Here is an 8,522-nt window from a genome sequence, read left to right on the forward strand (position 1 = left end):
TTCATTTCCAAGAATGTCACTGAAAACTGGGCAAGAAAATGCAAAAATGTTTCAGCTTTCTGTATATCTTTTCCTGGGAACCAAGCTCAAAAATGACATTTTGTTGTATGCGCTCATGTTCTATTTTGGCCGATATTTCCTGATGGCTAATTTTACAAGATAGACCTGAGAAAACCTAGATAAGATTGTTGATCTATTATTCTTATTTTATTAGAAAGCATCCTGGGTAATTTCCATAGCATCAGAATGACCTGGCGGGGTGGGGGGAAGGGAATAACTACATATTTCCATTAATTGCAATGTAATAACAAAAACTAGCAAGGAGATTTCCATTATTTTTCTTTTTTTCAGAAATTAAATAGAAAACAGCATTGCCATTTACTTAAGGACTAACTGGTTTGAGAACTGAATGTATAATTAGGCCAAAGACTAATCACATGAATTATTATACGTAGGAAACAAATTTGCCTCCAAACAACCTTAAAAAGGAGTCAGTCCAACAGATCTTGGATCATATTCTTTAGGAAACTAATTTATCTTCTGGGAGCACAGAGCAAAAATAAAATCTTTTGAGTGTTTCCTTATTCACTAGTAAATGTAAAGCGTTAGCAATATTTCTAACATCTCTGTCTCACAGCTATGCACAGTCTAAAATCAGTGATTCAGGGACTTCCCTCGTGGCGCAGTGGTTAAGAATCCGCCTGCCAATGCAGGGGACACGGGTTCGAGCGCTGGTCCAGGAAAATCCCACATGCCACAGATCAACTAACCTCGTGCACCACAACTACTAAGCCCACGCACCTAGAGCCCCAGGGGCACAACTACTGAAGTCCACGTGCCTAGAGCCCGTGCTCCACAACAAAGAGAAGCCACTGCAATGAGAAGCCTGCGCACCGCCACGAAGAGTAGCCCCTGCTCGCCGCAACTAGAGAAAGCCCGCGTGCAGCAACAAAGACCCAACGCAGCCAAAAAAAAAAGAAAAACCAATGACTCAGACTTTATTCTGTCTCTTCTCCTTCACAAAAACCTCATTATCCAAGACGTGGCTCCAAAATCTTCCATGAAAAATCCCTCTCCCAGCACAGTCTCAGCCTTTCCAAGTCTCTTATTCTTTCCCAAATTAGATTGAGACCTGTGGGCAAACCCGGCAGCCTAATAATGTGATGCCACCTTCAAACCATACTCTGTAAACATCTATTTGACATACAGTGCAGGTGAGATGAAACTGATTACCTATTAATAAAAAAAGTATGCCCTTCAAAACAAGTGGCACTGGATATACCACGGTATATATGGTATACGGTGTTTTAACTCATTTGGAAATGTCTCAAGTTGCAATGCTTTCACCCCTCCTTTTATGAGTGATGAAAAGAAGGGATAAAGAAACTATAACCCAATTACCATATGTCAAATGTCACGTATCAGTCGTATTAGTTTACTGGGGCTCTCATAACAAAATACCACAGCCTAGGCGACTGAAATAACAGAAATTTATTTCCTCACAGTTCTAGAGGCTGGAAGCCCGAGATCAAAGCGTAGACAAGTCTGACTTCTCCTGAGGCCTCTCTCTCTGGCTTGCAGATGGCTGCCTCCTCACTGTGTGGCCACGTGGTCATCCTCTGTGTGTGTCTGTGTCCCAATCTCCTCTTCTTATAAGGACACCAGTCATATTGGATTAGGGTTTACCCTAACTACCCCACTTTAACTTAATCAGCTCTTGAAGGCTCTATTCCCCAAATACAGTCACATTCTAAGGAGCCAGGGGTTAGGGCTTCAACATATGAATTGAGGGCAACACAATTCAGCGTGCAACAGCTGGCTATCCTCGAATGCTAAAATCAGACAGCGAAGGACTTAATTTCAGCCCCTGACAGCTTTTGACTACAAAATCCTAAAAGTAACAATCTGACATAGCATTTCGTACTTCACTTTTGGATTTCAAATTATTTTCTGCACACGAAAATTTGCAGAAACTGAAGGAACAAAAATAGATTTATTACTAATTTGCTTTGACTTGCTAAAGCAGAGTCAGTATCCTGAGAGGGAAAAAACAGCAAAATAGGCCCTGCTTTTATTAAGCACTAGCTCTCCCTTCAGCTTTCTTTTGTGACTTTTGGAACAAGGTGACCTCTTGGGAGATACGCTAAAGGGTTTTAAATTTAGAAAGCAATTTTTAAATCACTCATTCCTTAGAAGCCACAAATGTCAACTGCATCAATTATGGTTTTGGCTACAAATAATAGGAAATCTTGCTAAAAGAGGTTTAAGCATTAAGGACACTGATTATCTAACAAGAAGCCCAGCGGCCCACACTTCCAGGTTGGTGAATTCAGCAGCCAAGTGAAGAAGGAACCAGTGGTTTCCTGCCTGTCCCCTCCGCCAGGGCAGGAGTTGGTTCCTGTCACCTCGGGGTTGCCAGGTGGGCGCCCAGCACCACCTCATCACACCCGGAGGCTGGAGGGAAGCCCTTATCCTCCTGCACCTTTGTACCAGGGAGCAAAGCTTTGCCCAGAAGTCAGCCTCTTCTACATCATGGTGCTGAAGGAGGCAGAATCTGCCACCCCAAAGCATGACAGTAGGACTTGAGGACATGCACCCCAACGTATGCTGCTCTGATATATTGACTGCTTTGAACTGTAGGCACTTGGAAAACCGCAAATGCAGGAAGAGGCTTTCTGTGAACTCCCCTCGTGTGTCTAAAGACAGATTCTCCAGAAGGAACCCAGATGCCATAAATCCCCTCACGGGAGTTTCCTCAACCTAACCTGGGAAGCCTGACGCTTATCTCAGGAAAGGGGACTGAAAGTCATACCACATCCAGACAAACTCTTGTCACCAACTATCACAGCACTACCTGTTCTTCTAAGGGCCCACTCCTCTCCCCTAAACGTCATTTGCCCTCTTCTAAGAGGCCTGCATCCCTCCCCTTTCCCTAGTAAGATGGTGTTTAGTCCTGATCTCCAAACCACCACCAGGAATCACTCATTTTCCCCCAGGGGTCTCCCATGCACACATGAGGTCTACACGCTAATGAACCTCTGCTTGTTTTTCTCTGTTAACCTGTCTTTTCTTACAGGGGTCTCAGAAGGGTGGAGGGAAAGTTATTTTCCCCTCCTTCCGTCCCAACCTCCCCAGGCCCGCCCTGGTAAAAGGAGACGGGATTTATTCCATTGCTTTTCACACAGATACACAGCAGAGATGGACACGTGCTGAACTGAAGTGCTTTTAGACGAATCACCCTTCACTTCAGTGGAGGCAAATCGATGCACATTTCATCGGAGTTTTCATGAGGGAACTTAAGTTTATCAGCATCGTTCTTTCAGTGTGTTCAGCAGTGTTTTAGTACCTTGTTCCAATTGTCTATTGATGTGTAAAAAGTTACCCCAAATCATGGCTCAAAACAATAATATTCATTTCCTTTGCTCCGTGACTGTAGTCCCTATGTGGCTGCAGTCGGGCAGTGGCTGGGCTGAGGTCATCCTGAAGCTTCTCCACTCATCTCTGCACCTGGGTTGCAGCAGCCCAACAGCTGGGGGTCCCTGGATGCTTCTCTCTCTTCCTCTCTGGGAGGGCCCCCCACGTGCTGACCTCTGGGCAGCTGACCGTTTACAGGGCAGCTGAGGATCCATGAGCGAGTGTCCCAAGAGAAAGTGTCAGATGCTGTGTGACTTCCCACCCCAGCCTGGGAAATCACAGAGCATCACTTCAGCTATATGCATTCCTCAAGGCAGCCGCAAGACCGCTCCGGGTCAAGGAGAAGGAACAGAGATTCCGCCTCTTGACAGGAGGAGTGTCACAGGACTGGTGGGCATAATTAAGTACCACCACACACCCCTTAAAGACTGGCCCTCCTGTCACCTACTCGATTGAACCACCTTAACTGACCTGAGTCCACAGAGCCTGCTTTCCACCGTCACCTCCAGACCCTCAGCCCTCGTTACTCTCCCTGTGAGTAATTCCCACTTGAGCGTCATGTACCTCTTCCCCCAGGATGCACTATTTCAAGAGAGAAGTCATGGTTTTTGTGAAAAGGGACCAGGACTTCTGGTCAACCCCAGGTTATTTTTGACGAGGCCAAAATCAACTCCACTAAGACAAAGACGCTCATAACCAGAATTTCAAACTAGTAAACTTGGAGGCTTGTTTTCTCTCACACTTCGTGGTCTCCAAAGGAAAAGAAAATTCAAAGACAGCCAACTAGCAGTGGGAGAGGTTCTCCTACACCTAAACCCACAGCACAAAGCTGTCAGCTTTGTCCATCCTCCAACAGACATGAGCAGAGAAAAAAAGGCAAGTAGCCCAGTGTGAAAGGAACGCCCACTTGGTGGACAATTCTGGGCCTGCCCTGTTCTCCCCTCTGAAGGTGGAGGGCTGGTTTCATATTGCTTTGCCCACCTAGCAAAGCGGACGAGCATCTGGAATCTCATCCCTTTCTCCTCTGAACACCTCTCGCTCCGTATTGATCAAGCTGACCAACTTTTTCTTGAATAAGAGATTCAAGTGAGAGCCTGGAGTAATGAGTATTCCTCAGAACAATGTCACAAGAAAAATCAAATAGGGACTTCCCTGATGGCACAGTGGTTAAGAATTCGCCTGCCAGTGCAGGGGACACGGGTTCAAGACCTGGTCAGGGAAGATCCCACATGCTGCAGAGCAACTAAGCCCATGCACCACAATTACCGAGCCTGCGCTCTAGAGCCAGTGAGCCACAACTACTGAGCCCGTGTGCCACAACCACTGAAGCCTGCGCACCTAGAGCCTGTGCTCCGCAACAAGAGAAGCCACCACAATGAGAAGCCCACGCACAGCAACAAAGAGTAGCCCCCGCTCGCCGCAACTAAAGAAATCCCGTGGGCAGCAATGAAGACCCAAAGCAGCCAAAAATAAATAAATTAATTAATACAATTTATTTTTTAAAAAAGAAAAATCAAATAAAATCCCTAGGGACAGGCCAACCATTCAGAAAGAAAGAGAACCTGATATATTTTGCACATATTAGTAGGAGGGAAGGGAAGGAATTCAACGATGCTCCAACTAAGACAGAGTCCACTATGTGGAAATAAAGTATTCAATACCCAAATATTCTCAATTCAGTCTTAATTTATATTAAATTATATTATTTATATTACTCTGTTCATTTGTTTGTTTTTCTTTGTTTTAAGCAGGAAACGTTGAAGGAAATTTTAGGAAGTTATTTTTACGAGCACATTTGAGAATGCAAAGCGCAAGACTTACAAATAGCTTTGTTTGGATAACATGGAATTGAGCATATATACACAGCAGTTACCATCAACTATATAAAACCTATACTTCTGTATTTTGTGATATATAAAATGATATAAAAGACATTTGGGGGTTGAGACAAACGAACACAGCCAGTATAATAGGAAATAATATTTCATTCGTTAGGAGTGAATTTGCTACTATGTTATGTAGCATTTTGGTGTGAAATTCCATATACTCTACAATTTTAAATGATTTAGTAAAAAAATACATACATGAAGTGTATGCAGCAAGATAACAGTTGTCAGATATAGATGGCAAGTATACAAGTATTGATTGCACTTTTCTCTATTTTTCTTTGTCTGAAAATTTTCAAAATACAAGTTTTTTAAATATATGGATATTATTCCTGTCTCCCAGTTTTTTAAATTCTTAAAATAAGAAGAAAGGCATGTTGAAGTTGGCCTAAGATGGGACCTGTCACTTCCAAAAAGAGCTGGCGAGTACGGCAAAGTGCTTAGCTCTCCCTCAGATGTTAAGGCCTCGTCATCAGAACAAAAAAAAAAACAAGAAATCTTGGCTCACCCTTAGTTTTCGGGGCTGGACACCGTTCCGCCAACGATGCTCCCCTCATGCGAGGCAGCCTGGAATGTCCTAGGAGCTGCCAGGTCACCAGTGGTGAAAAGTGTTGGGCTCTCTGTTGGTTTCACTGTTTCTGTCTCCCAAACTCAGTAAGACAACTGGTCAGAATCAGCCTCCGTGGCATGATATGACAGCAGTGACAATGAGGCACGCTATCAGCAGATAATAATGCCTAACACTTATCAGGTACTCAGTACAAGGCCTGATAAAGGCACAGTCAAGATGACACGTGGATATTAATGACAGATAAGGCGTGTAGTCATGATGGAGAGTCTTCCCTTCAGCCGGGTGTCCAACAGAAACTTATGAAGTCTTTCCTAGTGTCCACGTGGACGGACTCTCACAGTCAAGCACTAGTGGCAGCAGTAGAGGGGCTCCGTGGGCTGGGACACCCCTCTGTCCATGTGCCCCCCTCTCCCCTGACTCCGGCCTGACCTGTGTCCAACCTGCTGTGTCCAGGAGAGCCCCCTCCACCGCAGCTGTGGCCCCGGCAGCCTGCATGCGCCCTCGCTCCAGTCCTCAACCTCAGCGTCACCTGTAACCTGTCCACCTGTTCCACACGGTTCGGGACCAACATTGTCTCATTTCTATTCATTTTTTTTTTTCAAAATGGTAAGAGCCATTTTTATTTTCAAAGTAACAAGTAGTCAATGTGTAAACAATTAGACAATGCAGAAAGAGATAAAGAGAAAAGTAAAAAAATCATCCTAAATCTCACCACTGGAGAAAACTAACCACCATTTACATTGTGATATCTTATTCATTATTTTTTCATATCTCTACCAATGTTTCAACTTGGGCCTCCTGCCCCCGCCTGCCTGAGTAGCCAGAGACACTGCATCTTCCTCTGGGAACTTCCTCTGTGCCAGAGCGCTCAGGAAAAGAAGGAATGAACACTGACTTAAGAACGAGGGTGTCATCAGCCTGACCTCCCCATCCAAGAATAAGCTCAGTCTCTGGGGACTGTGGTTCCTCGGGGGCCACCTGGACTCAGTATTCAACTCACTCCACAGGGTTATTATGAGGATCAAACGACCTAACAGAGGTGGCAACACTTAACAAAGAAAGAACTTCATGTTTGTTATATAAACCAATGTCGGGTTAGTTTTGTCTCCCTTATTTAATACTTTCTACTCCACATTAAACATCGAAGTTGTATTTTTATAAAAATGTCCTCAACCATTAAAAACGTAGCATATATTCAGAGGGTACTCATAAAATATTCACTTATTCAGCAAATATTATGTCACAGGCTAAAGAAGCATCAGTCGACTTCAAGGAACTTTACAATTGAATGGAGGAAATAACAAATGCGAAGCAGGCTTGCTGTTAGGGGTTCGTGTAAGCAGTGCTGCAGGAGTTCAGAGGAGATAACTTCTGTCGGGCAAAAGCCTGATATTTTAAATTCAGGTTTACTGAAATATTTAATTCTGCGGTAATAGGATGGAGGCGAAGTTTCTCTGTCTCTATACAACACTGCCCCCTAGTGGTGCGGTGGCCCCCTTGCAGCGCCTCCCAAAGCCCCGACGGGGTACAGAACAGACAATGGAAACGCTGTGTCAAATCACTACCGAATCTGGATGGATGTGTGAGTATTCGTTTCCAGTTGAGCCGTTTTAAGTGAAGCCGTTATTTCCCTTGTTTTCCCCTTCCAGGAAAACCGTGTCCTACCATAAAAGTATCCTGTCCTTTGGGTCCTAGCCTTTTTTTTTTTTTTTTTTTTTTTGGCGGCACGCGGGCCTCTCACTGTTGTGGCCTCTCCCGTTGCGGAGCACAGGCTCCGGACGCGCAGGCTCAGCGGCCATGGCTCACGGGCCCAGCCGCTCCGCGGCATGTGGGATCTTCCCGGACCGGGGCATGAACCTGTGTCCCCTGCATCGGCAGGCGGACTCTCAACCACTGCGCCACCAGGGAAGCCCTGGGTCCTAGCCTTTTATCACAGGGTGCCCTGGGAGAAGGCAATGACGCCCGAAAAGCGATATAAAAGGGAAAAGCTGACCTTCCGCGGCCTTCAGGGAAGAGCCGATTCCCGCTCCCAGGCCGCCGTTGAGAGCGGCCCCCGCGGAGCCGGCGAAGGGCGGGGAGCGCACCGTTCTTTCCCTGGGTCTGCGTCTCACGGAAACAGGGTCCTGAGAACACTGACATGTTGAGGGCTGTACCAAAAGCCCAAACTCCTGTCGTGTCAAAAGTGGGGCTGTTTTGCTCAGGTGGCGATTTCGGCACTCCTTCGGGGCAGGCTCTTACCTTCTTCTGGGAAAACCCCGGGACGGGTCACGTGACTCTTCTAGGGCAAGGCTGAGGCTCCAGAGTCGTGGGAAGGGCCGTCAGTGCCGCAGGCGCAGTTACAGCCTTGAATGCTTTTGTTCCGTCAACAGAAAGAAATGGTCGCTCTCTAAATATGCGTGGGCTGGGGTGTGCCTAAAAACAGTTGCTTCTTTTTGTGGCACGTGAGGATTTTGTTGGAGAGGTGCTAACAGGAGCCCACAGCCAGGACGGTCATCGTCACCAGAAATGTTGCCAGACTCAAGGCCTCGCTGCGGAAGCGGCTCGGGGTATAACTCACTGAGAGCAGAGATTTTGTCTGTCTTGTTCATGGAGGTATGACCCAGGGCCTAGAAGCCTGCCAGGTGCATAGAAGGCATTTCAATGTTTGTTGA

At 46.0% G+C, this 8,522-nt stretch overlaps 1 protein-coding gene across 2 annotated transcripts in view; it reads right to left on the reverse strand.

The window, feature by feature from the left end:
- COL12A1 (collagen type XII alpha 1 chain) overlaps positions 1 to 8,251 on the reverse strand; it is a 137,642-nt gene extending 129,391 nt beyond the window's left edge. For both annotated transcript variants that reach the window (XM_079939144.1, XM_079939138.1), the window contains exon 1: positions 8,110 to 8,251. The gene's annotated coding sequence lies outside the window, so the exon portion shown is untranslated. The remainder of the gene's footprint in view (positions 1 to 8,109) is intronic.
- Between the last annotated feature and the right edge of the window lie 271 nt (positions 8,252 to 8,522).

Source organism: Stenella coeruleoalba (assembly GCF_951394435.1).
Source record: "Stenella coeruleoalba genome assembly, chromosome: 12".
In the NCBI taxonomy this organism is placed as follows: domain Eukaryota; kingdom Metazoa; phylum Chordata; class Mammalia; order Artiodactyla; family Delphinidae; genus Stenella; species Stenella coeruleoalba.